The sequence below is a fragment of the Chiloscyllium plagiosum genome, unplaced genomic scaffold, assembly GCF_037043375.1.
Source record: "Chiloscyllium plagiosum isolate Xiang-an unplaced genomic scaffold, Cpla_swu_hap1 HiC_scaffold_1, whole genome shotgun sequence".
NCBI lineage: Eukaryota > Metazoa > Chordata > Chondrichthyes > Orectolobiformes > Hemiscylliidae > Chiloscyllium > Chiloscyllium plagiosum.
The window spans coordinates 132,896,228-132,908,974 of record NW_028270139.1 but is presented as its reverse complement, the minus strand read 5'-3'; the positions used below and the strand labels follow the sequence as shown (position 1 = coordinate 132,908,974).

The 12,747-nt window shown below is 42.5% G+C and overlaps 1 protein-coding gene across 11 annotated transcripts in view; it reads right to left on the bottom strand.

The window, feature by feature from the left end:
- Nucleotides 1-12,747, bottom strand: part of zbtb7c (zinc finger and BTB domain containing 7C) — a 244,214-nt gene that overhangs the window by 88,434 nt on the left and 143,033 nt on the right. For 8 of the 11 annotated variants that reach the window (XM_087990814.1, XM_043717424.2, XM_087990823.1 and 5 more), the window contains one exon: nt 5,762-5,884. The exons of 1 other annotated variant lie outside the window; for it this stretch is intronic. The gene's annotated coding sequence lies outside the window, so the exon portion shown is untranslated. Of the gene's footprint in view, nt 1-5,422; nt 5,579-5,761; nt 5,885-12,747 lie in introns of all 11 variants that reach the window. 2 more of the 11 variants (XM_087990838.1, XM_087990848.1) reach the window with 1 other exon arrangement.

The following is a 12,747-nucleotide window of genomic DNA, read 5'->3' as shown; positions in this document are numbered from 1 at the left end:
CTGGCACTATTCCTGTAGACGAGGACATAAAAATCAAGGCCAATGGTTCTGCAATCTCCTCCCTTGCTTCCCAGAAAATCCTAGGATAAATGCCATCAAGCCCAGGGGACTTATCTATTTTCACCCTTTCCAGAATTTCCAACACCTTTTCCCTACATACCTCAAAGCCGTCCATTCTAATTAATTGTGACTCAGTATTCACATCGGCAACAATGTCCTGTTCCTGAGTGAATACTGACGAAAAGTATTCATTCAGTGTCTCCCCAATCTCTTCAGCCTCCACACGCAGCTTCCCACTACTATCCTTGACTGGACCTATTCCTACGCTAGTCATTCTTTTATTCCTGACATACCTATAGAAAGCCTTTGGGTTTTCCCTAATCCTACCAACTAAGGACTTTTCATGTCCCCTCCTTGCTGCTCTTAGCTCTCTCTTCAGATCCTTCCTGGCTACCTTATAACTCTCAATCACCCCAATTGAACCTTCACGCCTCATCTTTACATAGGTCGCCCTCTTCCCTTTAACAAGGGATTCCAATTCCTTATTAAACCACGGCTCCCTCACACGACCCTCTCCTTCCTGCCTGACAGGTATATACTTATCAAGGATACTCAATAGTTGCTCCTTGAACAAGCTCCACATATCAATTGCGCCCTTTCCTTGAAGCCTACTTTTCCAAGCCACGCATCCTAAGTCGTGCCTCACAGCATCATAATTTCCCTGCCCCCAGTTATAACTCTTGCCCTGCAGTGCACACTTATCCCTCTCCATCACTAGAGTAAAAGTCACCGAATTGTGGTCACTGTCCCCAAAGTGCTCACCTACCTCCAATTCTAACACCTGGCCTGGTTCGTTACCCAGAACCAAATCCAGTATGGCCTCACCTCTTGTTGGACTGTCTACATATTGTGTCAGGAAACCCTCCTGCACACATTGGACACACACCGACCCATCTAACGAACTCGAGCTATGGCTTTCCCAGTCAATATCAGGAAAGTTTATGTCCCCCATAACAACGACCCTATTACTTTCACTCTTCTCCTGAATCATCCTCGCAATCCTTTCTTCTACATCTCCAGGACTATTAGGAGGCCTGTAGAAAACTCCTAACAGGGTGACCTCACCTTTCCTATCCCTAACCTCAGCCCAAACTACCTCAGATGGCGAGTCTTCATCCATCGTCCTTTCCACCGCTGTAATACTATCTTTGACAAGCAATGACAAGAATGTTTGTGGATATGGTTCCAATCAAGCAGGCAATGATGGTGTCAAGATTCTTGAGTGTTGTTGGAGCTGCAAAAATCCTGGGAAGTGGAGAGTAGTCCATCACATTCCTGACTTGTGCCTTGTGATTGATGGTCAGATTTAACAGAGTCAATTGGATGGCATTATGTGTGGCAGTATTCCTAGCCTCTGACCTACTCTTGTTGCCATTGTATTTATAGGTCTAGTCCAGTTCAGTTTTTGGTGAATGGGAACTTCCAGAGTGTTGATAATGCAGGATTACGTTAGGATAATGACACAATGTAAAGGGGCACTGGTTAGATTATTATCTTAATGGTGATGGCTACTGCTAAACATTTGTGTGCATTGAAAGTTACTTTCCACCTGTCAGCCCAAACCTGGATACTGTCCAGGTCTTGTTGCATTTGGACATGGACTGCTTAATACCTGAGGAGCTGTGACTCGTGCAGAACATTGTGCAATCAACAAATATCCCTACTTCTGACCTTATGATGGATGGAAGGTTATTGGTGAAGCAACTTCGGGCGGTCAGGCCCAGCTCACTACTCTGAGGAACCCCTGCAGATATCTAGGAGCTGAGATGACAGACCCTATACAACCATAAACATCTTCCTATGTGCCAGGTATGACTCTAAACATCAGAAAGAACCATCCCCACCCCAATTCCCATTGACTCCAAGTTCCTTGATGCCATACTCGGTTGAACACAGCCTTGATATCAAGGGCTGTCACTTTTACCTCATCTCTGGAATCCAGCTCTTTTGTCCATGTTTGAACTAAGGCTGTAATGAGATCAGGAGGTGAGTGGCCCTGGGGGAGCAAAAACTGGGCATCATTGAGCAGGTTATTGCTAAGAAGATGCAGCTTGATAGTACTGTTGATGACACCTTCCATCACTTAATTTACAATTGAGAATAGACTGATGGGATGGTAATTGGCCAGATTGGATTAATCCTGCTTTTTGTGTACAGTAAGTTCCCGGCCAATTTTCCACATTTTCAGGTAGACACCAATATCGTAGCTGTACTGGAATAGCTTGGCTAGGAAAGCAACAAATTTGGAACACAAGTCTTCAATACATTTGCCAACATGTTCTCAGGGCCCAGAGCCTTTGGGCTGGATTTGTCCTGTTTTCTGTGTGTAGGACATATCTGGGCAATTTTCCATATTGATGGGTAAATGCCAGTATTGTTGCTGTACTAGAACAGAGCTGAAAATGTGTTGCTGGAAAAGCGCAACAGGTCAGGCAGCATCCAAGGAACAGGAGAATCGATGTTTCGGGCATAAGCCCTTCTTCAGGAACAGGAGAATCGACGTTTCGGGCATAAGCCCTTCTTCAGGAAGGAACGTCGATTCTCCTGTTCCTTGGATGCTGCCTGACCTGCTGCGCTTTTCCAGCAACACATTTTCAGCTCTGATCTCCAGCATCTGCAGTCCTCACTTTCTCCCCGCTGTACTAGAACAGCATGGCGAGGCATGTGGCAAATTCTGGACCACAAATCATTTTGGTATTATTTCCAGAATGTTGTCACTAATTTTTGCACTATCCAGTGCCTCCAACCATTTTTTGATATCACGTCGTGTGAATCGAATTGGCTAAAGGCTGGTATCTGTAATGCTTGGGAACCTCTGGAAGAGGCCAAGATGGATCATCCACTTAGCATTTCTGATTGAAGATCGCTGCAAACGCATTAACCTTATCTTTTGCACTGATATGCTGGGCTCTCCCATTGAGGTTGGAGATATTTGTAGAGCCACCTCTTCCAGTGAGCTGTTTATTTGTCCACCACTATTCAAAATGGAATGTGGCAGGACTGCAAAGCTTAGATCTGAACTGTTGGTTGTGGGATTGCTGAGCTTTATCACCCTCTGGTTTTGCTATTCGGCATGTAGGTAGTTCTGTTCTGTCAACCACCAGATTGACACTTAAATGTTAGGTATGCCTGATGCTGCCCTGGCATGCCCTCCTGTACTCTTCATCATGCCAGAACTGATTCCCTGGCCTGATGGTAATGGTGAAACAGGGGATATGCTGCTGCTAATGGCCGACAGTGCCTCATGGATGCCTAGTCTTGAGTTGCTAAATCAGTTCAAAATTTACAGTGGTAGTGCTAGCCAGTACAAGGTAAGGTATTGGCAATGTGAAAGCGGGACTTCATCTTCACAAAAACTATGCCATGGTCACTCTTAACGATGCAGTCACAGACAGATGTTCTGTAACAGGCATATTGATGACGATCTTCCAGTCAGAGATTATTTCTTGCTATTATACTCAATCCATCTTTTATTAACAAACATACCTGATTACCCTTTCCTTCTTGCTTGTCCTTCTGAAAAGTTCATGCCTCTGAATATTTAGCTTCCAGCTTTGATCACCTTGTAACTATATCTCTGTAATGACTATAATATCTTCCACATAAATCTCTATTTGTGCTGTTAATACATTTATTTTGACCTGAATAATTCAGGCAGTTAAGTAGAGAACCATTAATTTCACCTTCTACCTATTTTCCCTCTTTGATGCTCCTTACTGATTTTTCTTTGGCCCATTCAGTCCCACTCTGGGTATTATTACTTACATAACTACTCTGCAAAGCTGCCTATTCCTTCGCTTTGTAAGCCTATATATTCCCTCTCCAACACCCCATCAATTTTATTTAGTTTAATGTCCTCTCTGCAGCCCTTGTTATTCAATTTGCAGGACACTGGTCCAAGCACAGTTCAAGTGAAGCCCATCCCACTGGAATAGGTCTCGTCTGCTTCTGTCCTGGTGCCAATACCCCATGAACTGATACCCAGTCCTCTCACACCAATCTTTAATACATGCATTTAACCTGCTGACTTTATTTACCCAATGCCAGTTTGCCCATGGTTCAAGTAGTAATCACAAGATTATTTTCTTGGAGGTACTCTTTTCTAATTTAGTTACTAACTGTTCAAATTCATTTAGTAAAATCTCATTTCTAGTCTTATCAATTTCATTGGTACCAGCATGGATGACAAAACTGCAACCCTTCTCTCCGACTCCAAATTCTTCCCCAGCCCTGAGGAGATGTCCTGGCACTGTGCAGGCAATACTGACTTCAGGAATCAAACTCACAGCTGCAGAGAACAGTATCTATAACACTGCATAAGAATATCACAACATCCAAATAATAGTAATATTTAACATCAGCAGAATATAAGAATATTTAGGCAAAACATGCAATATGCACATCACAGTCTTTATTATCCTACTGTTGGTACTGCTATTTTGAAGCTTGCTGTCACACATTTGTAATATTCAGATGTTTGGAAATGAGAGCCAAGAAACAAAAGGTTCTAGCTTTGATAACTGCTCAATGGAAAAATGCAAAGGCCAGTATCATACCAAGGTATTAGCTAAGAATAGCTCACTTTCAAAACATAGTTACCATTGATGTTACAATTCTCATCCTCAGATTCCTACAATTCTCCTTCTACTGAGAGAAAGAGAATTGGGGTAGGCTTGCTGCTGTAAGCACAGTTTGGCAATAGTGGACAGAAAGGGGAGTAGGTTAAGCAGAAGGCTAAAACAAACTTTTAGCCAGCATATTTCTGAGGCATGGGTACATTTCCGTGAATTGATTTTCTTTTAACTTAGCCAGAGTGTCAGATCCCAATTGCAAGCTCTATAGATCATACTGGCATTGAGGGTAGGTTCATTGCCCTGGTTTTCACTATGATCCTTCCCAGTTGACCAGCTTTCTACATTCACTGGCCAGACTTATGGAAAAATAATTGAAAATGTCAGACACTGCAATCCATTGAACCAAACCAAATGCTAAGTTGGTGTTTTCAGGGGAAAAGAGTATAAGAGAAATTGGAGGGAAAAGGGAAATTCAAGGGTGAATTTTGGAATCTACAAATCAGATGAGGCAGCAGTTTTCAATTCATTTTAATATTTATTCCCTTGTACAAGACTGATTCTACCGCCATATATGAAGTCGGTTCCTTGCTCACAGATATGCAGGCACAATGACAAGTTGACCTTCTTGGGCTTATAGTTTCCGAAAGCTGTATGAAAATTATATGTACGTGGAGATTGGTTGAACAAATGTTGACAGTGGTGCCACTTCAGCAGCTCACACTTCCAAAAAAAGGATGAGAAGATAATAGATCTTACACACAAATATATGAGAAGTCATTTATACTGACCTTGCTATATCTTACTTTAAACTGCAACAATCATCAAACAGTGGCAATTATTGTGAAATGAAGAGGTCAGACTTTGTGATTTTCTTGGCTATTCATTCGGCAAAGTAATACTGTTTCCTGGAGATGGGTTAGAGATGTACACCCACCACACCCCTCCTGAAAAATAAATTCCTGGCTGAGAGCCCAAGTGACTGCATAAAGGAACCTGCAAACTACACAGTTTCAAGAGTCACATGAACTAAAACAGAGATGTCATGTTTTATTATTAGAAATGAAACCCCCGATCATTGTAATTTAGAGATTGCTCATGTTAAATACAAGGATTTGGAATTGACTTACTCGTTTTATTCGTTGAGATTATGTCAGCATTTATTGCCGATCCCTAATTGCCCTTGACAAGGTGGTGGTGAGCTCCCTTCTAAAACCGCTGTAGTCCATTTAGTGCAGGCAGATCCCACAATGCTGTTTTTCATAAAATCATAATTTTACAAAATTTAATGACTTAGTTTGAAGGCCATTTCAAAATACTCAATTCTAAGTTGTACCAAATATAGCAAACATATTTGCTTTTTATGCAATCATAAATTCTGTACAGCGAATCATAGAAAGTTTGTCTCTGTGACATCATTTACATCTCTGAGTTATTTTTATTATTTTCAATGATTCAATTGCCAATTTTTCCCCAGTTATAGATAGTTCCTGGGTTGCAAACAGGTTCTGTTCTGGAGTACGTTGACGAGTCAAATTGCATGCAAGTCTGAACACAATGCAGCACAATGGAAAGCAGCTGTTCTTATTTACAGGAAATGTTCATGTGTCGGGTCTTTAAAATTACACCTATGCATGGGATTTGCATTTGTAAGTACAAGCATTCATATGTCAGACATCCATAAACTGGTGACTCCCTGTATTTGATTCACAGTCACCAGACTATTTACCATACATCTTGAATTCCACCATGTTGTCTCACCTGCCTAGGCACAAGCGAATAAGTGCAATGTCAACATTTAAGTGAAAAGCATTGACCAGGAAGGTCATGGAATGAAGGTGATCTGAGATTTAAAGTAAGCACAGAGAAGACAAAATCTCAAGTTGAGCTTATGGTGTTTATTTTTGCAATTAGTTCCTGTTCACAGACATTGCTACTCCTTAGAATCATAGCACAAGGTTTACCTTGCTGCCAGTTGTCTCTCAAGCACTTTCCCAAATTAGAACCTGCTTAGATTTTAATTTGACAGAACTTGAAAATAACTGTAAATAATAACATTTTGAAGTAACTCCTTGACACCGAGTTGAGGCCTGCAATTTCCATAAATACAAACTTTCTACAACACCAAACAGATAATTTCAACACACAGATTAAAACTACAACACTGTCCATAAGTGCAGAACTGCAAATTAAGAGCAGAAACTTACTTTTATTAATTTATGGGAGCGGGCATTGCTGGATAGGCCAGCATTTATTGGCCATCCTTAATTCCCCTTGAGAAGGTGGTGGTGAACATCCTTCTTGAATTACTACAGTCCTTGGAGTGTAGGAACACCCACAGGGTGAGAAAAAAGTTCCAAAATTTTGGTCCAATGACAGTTAGGAGGGGAGATATAGCTTAATGTCTGAATAGTTTGTAACTTTGAAGAAACCTGCTCATCAGTGTTGTTCCCATGCATCTACTGCAATAGACTCTAGATGTCGAGGGTTTGAAATTTCTTTGGAAGGTGTTGTCAAAGGATCCCTGGTGAGTTGTAGCAGTGCATATTGTATTTGGTACACACATACTACTGCTATTGTGTTAAAAGGAGCAGGTGTTGAAGGTGGCCTATGGAGTAGCAATCAAACAAGCTGTTTTTCCTGGATGGTGTTCATTTCTTCAGTGTTGTTGGAGCTGCATCTACCTGCAATTAGTTAGTATTCCATCAAACTCCTAGATGATGGATAGACATTGGGGAGACAGGAGGTGAGTTACTTGCTGCAGAATGTTTAGCTTCTGACCTACTTTTTTAGCCATAGTATATTTTATGGCTGGTCCAGTGTAGTGTCTCGTTGTTGGTAAACACCAGAATGTTGATAGTGGAGGAGATAGTTGTACAATGATAATATCACTGGATTAGTGTTTTGGTCTAAAGGTGAACGGCATGGTGGCACAGTGATTAGCACTGCTGCCTCATAGCGCCAGAGACCCAGGTTCAATTCCCACCTCAGGCAACTGTCTGTGTGGAGTTTGTACATTCTCCCCATGTCTGCGTGGGTTTCCTCCAACGGTCCAAAAATGTGCAGGTTAGGTGAATTGGCCATGCTAAATTGCCCGAAGGGGTAAACGTAAGGGAATTGGGTGCGTTGCTCTTCGGAGGATCAGTGTGGACTTGTTGGGCCGAAGGGCCTGTTTCCACACTGTAAGTAATCTAATCTAATCTGGAGATGTGGGTTCAAATCCCACCATGGCAGATGGTAAAATCTGACTTCAAGAAAAAAAATCTGTAACTAAAAGCTAATCTAAAGGCAACAATGTCATTGAAGGGGGCAATGGCCTAGTAATACTATCGCTAGACTATTAATCTAGAGACCCAGGAAGTGTTCTGGGGACCTAGGTTCAAATCTCACCATGGCAGATGGTGGTGTTAGAATTGTTTAAAAAAAATCCGGAGTTATGAGGCAAACGATATCCAATTGTGGATTGTTGGAAAAAGCCATCTGGCTCATGAATACCATTTAGGAAAGGAAACTGTATCTTTACCTGGTCTTATCTACATGACCTATAGAAATGCAGTTGACTCTTAAGTGTCCTCTGGGTTATTCGGGATGGGCAAGAAATGCTGGCCTGGCCAGTGACACATCATTGCATGAATGAAAAAAAATGGTCTTGGCTGCCAGACTGCTGGCAGGAACTGGTGGGAAATCCATAGGAATAAGATGCAATACCTCATCACATGAATACGCAAGAATGGAGTGATATAGACCAAGGGCAGGGTAGAAGGGATTAGTTTAATTTGATGTCATGTTCACACAATATCGTGGGCCGAAAGGCCCGTTACTGTGATTACAGTTCTATATTCTAAAGTAACCATTGTCAATTGTCATGAAAACCATCTGGTTCAATAATGTACTTTAGGGACCGAAATCTACCTTATCTGCCCTCAAGTGATTACAGACCCACAGAAACGTGGCTGCCTCTTAACTCCCCTCTAAAATGGCCCTACCAAACCACTCAGTTCAGGCCAATTCAGGATGGGCACTAGATTTTGGCCTAGCTACTGATGCCCATATCTTCTCAGCAAATATTTAAAAAATCAGTGACAGTGACGGTCTACACCTGGGCAGGACTGGAACTGTCCTAGGGGTGCTTTTGCTAATGCTGTCGGGGAAGGGTTAAACTAATGTGGCAGAGGATGGGAACAAATGAGGTGGTTAGTGGACAGTAAGGAGGTAGTAACTAAAGCCTGTAAGGAACTAGATAGTGAAGTCAATGTAACTAAAAGTGAAGAGTAGGCAGAGAGCAGATGATGAACACCAAGGGACAAGTAGTCTGAGGTGCATTTGTTTTAATGCGAGAAGTGTAGTAGGTAAGGCAGATGAACTTATGGCTTGGATTAGTACCTGGGAGTATGATGTTATTGCTATCACTGAGACTTTGTTGGGTGAAGGGCAAGATTGGCAACTAAATATCCCAGAATATAGATGCTTCAGGCAGGATAGAGAGGGAGGAGTTGCATTATTGGTCAGAGAGGATATCATAGATATGCTGAAGGAGGACACAATGGAGGACTCGAGCAGTGAGGCAATATGGGCAGAGCTCAGAAATAGGAAGAATACGGTAACAATGTTGGGGGACATACTACACACCTCCCAACAGTGAATGTGAGATGGAGGAATAAATATGTAAACAGATTATGGAAAGATGTAGGAGCAATAGGCTGAAGGGAGATTTTAATTTTCCCAACATTGACTGGTATTCACTTAGTGTTAGAGGTTTAGATGGAGCAGAATTTGTAAGGAACATCCACAAGGGTTTTATAGAGCAGTATGTATATAGTCCAACTCGGGAAGGGGCCATACTGGACCTGGTGTTGGGGAACGAGCCCGGCCAGATGATTGGTTTCAGTAGACTTTGTGTATACAATTGGGGATCACAATTCCATAAGTTTCAGAATACTCATGGACAAAGACGAGAGTGGTCCTAAAGGAAGAGTGCTAAATTGGGGGAAGGCCACCTCTAGCAAAATTCAGAAGGAGCTAGGGAATGTGGATTGGGACTAGCTGTTTGAAGGTAAATCCACATTTGATATGTGTGAGGCTTTTAAAGAGAGGTTAATTAGAATGCAGGACAGACATATCCCTGTGAAAATGAGGATTAGAAGTGGCAAGATTAGGGAACCATGGATGACAGGTGAAATTGTGAGACTAGCTAAGAGGAAAAAGGAAACATACATAAGATCTAGGCGGTAAAGACAAGCCAGGGAACTATAGACCGGTGAGCCTGACCTCGGTGATGGGCAAGTTGTTGGAGGGAATCCTGAGGGACAGGATGTACATGTATTTGGAAAGGCAAGGACTGATTAGGGATAGTCAACATGGCTTTGTGCATGGGAAATCATGTCTCACAAGCTTGATTGAGTTTTTTGAAGAAGTAACAAAGAAGATTGATGACAGCAGAGCAGTAGATGTGATTTCTATGGACTTCAGTAAGGCATTCGACAAGGTTCCCCATAGGAGACTGATTAGCAAGGTTAGATCTCATGGAATACAGGGAGAACTAGCCATTTGGATACAGAACTGGCTCAAAGGTAGAAGACAGAGGGTGATGGTGGAGGGTTGTTTTTCAGACTGGAGGCCTGTGACTAGTGAAGGATCGGTGCTAGGCCCTCTACTTTTTGTCATTTACATAAATGGTTTGGATGCGAGCATAAGAGGTACAGTTAGTAAGTTTGCAGATGACACCAAAATTGGAGGCGTCGTGGACAGCGAAGAGGGTTACCTCAGATTACAACAGGATCTTGACCAGATGGGCCAATGGGCTGAGAAGTGGCAGATGGAGTTTAATTCAGATAAATGCGAGGTGCTGCATTTTGGGAAAGCAAATCTTAGCAGGACCTATACACTTAATGGTAAGGTTCTAGGGAGTGTTGCTGAACAAAGAGACCTTGGAGTGCAAGCTCATAGCTCCTTGAAAGTGGATAGGATAGTGTAGAAGGCGTTTGGTATGCTTTCCTTTATTGGTCAGAGTATTGAGTACAGGAGTTGGGAGGTCATGTTGCGGCTGTACAGGACACTGGTTAGGCCACTGTTGGAATATTGCGTGCAATTCTGGTCTCCTTCCCATCAGAAAGATGTTGTGAAACTTGAAAGGGTTCAGAAAAGATTTACAAGGATGTTGCCAGGGTTGGAGGATCTGAGCTACAGGGAGAGGTTGAACAGGCTGGGACTGTTTTCCCTGGAGCGTCGGAGGCTGAGGGGTGACCTTATAGAGGTTTACAAAATTATGAGGGGCATGGATAGGATAAATAGGCAAAGTCTTTTCCCTGGGATCAGGGAATTCAGAACTAGAGGGCATAGGTTTAGGGTGAGAGGAGAAAGATATAAAAGAGACCTAAGGGGCAACTTTTTCATGCAGAGGATGATACATGCATGGAATGAGCTGCCAGAGGATGTGGTGGAGGCTCATACAATTGCAACATTTAAGAGGCATTTAGATGGGTACATGAATAGGAAAGGTTTGGAGGGATATGGGCCGGGTGCTGGCAGGTGGGACTAGATTGGCTTGGGATATCTGGTCGGCATGGACGGGTTGGTCCAAAGGGTCTGTTTCCATGCTGTACATCTCTATGACTCTATGACTGAAGACAGATGAAGCTTTGGAAGAATATCAGGAAAGCAAGCCCAATCTGAAACGAGGAATTAAGAGGGCTAAAATATCTTCAGCAAACAGGGTTAAGGAAAATCCAAAAGCCTCTTATTCTTATATAAGGAGCAAGAGGGTATCTAGAGAAAGGGTTGGACCACTCAAGGACAAAGGAGGAAAGTTATGCGTGGAGTCAGAGAAAATGGGTGAGATTCTTAATGGGTATTTTGCATTGGTATTAACCAAGGAGAGGGATATGATGGATGGTGAGCTTAGGAATAGATGTTCACTACTTGTCACCAGCTGCCATTCTGAAAAAGAACCTTTTTAACCCAACTCTCTGCCTTCTGTCAGACAGCCAATCCCCAATCCATGCCATTGGCTCACCTCGAACATCATGGGCCCTCACCTTACTCAGCAGTCTCCTGTGAGGCACCTTATCAAAGGCCTTTTGGAAATCTAGATACATAACATCCACTGGGCTTACCTGGTCTGACTTACTTGTTACCTCTTCAAAGAATTAAGGTCACCCCTCCGCCTCTGACTTACCAGGGAAAAACAGCCCAAACCTATTCAGCCTCTCCCTATAATTCAAATCCTCCAATCTGGCAACATCCTTGTAAATCTGTTCTGAACCATTTCAAGTGTCACAACATCCTTCCATTAGGAGAGAGACCAGAATTGAAAGCACTATTCCAAAAGTGGCCTAGCCAATGTCCTGTACAGCCGCAACATGATCTCCCAACTCTTAAACTTAATGCTTTGGCCAATAAAGGACAGTATATGAAATGCCTTCTTCACTATCCTATCTACCTGTGACTCCACTTTCTAGGAATTATGAAACTGCATTCCAAGGTCTCTTTATTCAGCAACACTCCCCAGGACCTTACCATGACTTCTGTCATTGGATTGCCTGAGTGGTTTAAATTAGGAGATGTTATTGCAGCTGAAGAGTACAATTAAGAAATTCACTTTCAAAATATTTAACATCCAAATCAATTAATCAACTAGGATAGAGATGATGAGGATAATGATGTACAGCACCAGTAATATGTGGGAGCCTTGAGAATCTAGCATTATCCACAGTGGCCACATCTGTGGCAAGTGTTGGCTGCCCAAGGAACTTTAGCTCCAACTTGTTGAGTTGGTGTCTGGGCTGTGGACACTGCAAAACATCGGGGGGCAGACAGCTACATGAACACTGTGTTCCAGACCCCTGGGATTAATTAATTAAATTTAGTCCATGGTCAGGAACAAGAGGTCATGACTGCGAATGAGGCAAGTATGGGAGTCCAGAATTTAGCTTTGAAGGAGTCTGCGTCAGTGCCCTTATCCAATAAAAACTAGGTTCTTGTTCCTGCTGTGGATGAGGGTACAGACTGCAATGACAAACTGACCACAGAACCATCCAGAGTGACAATCAGGTGTGGAAGAAAAGAGAAATGTAGTAATGTAAAATAGCATGGTTAAGGTTCAAGGAAGAAACTCTCA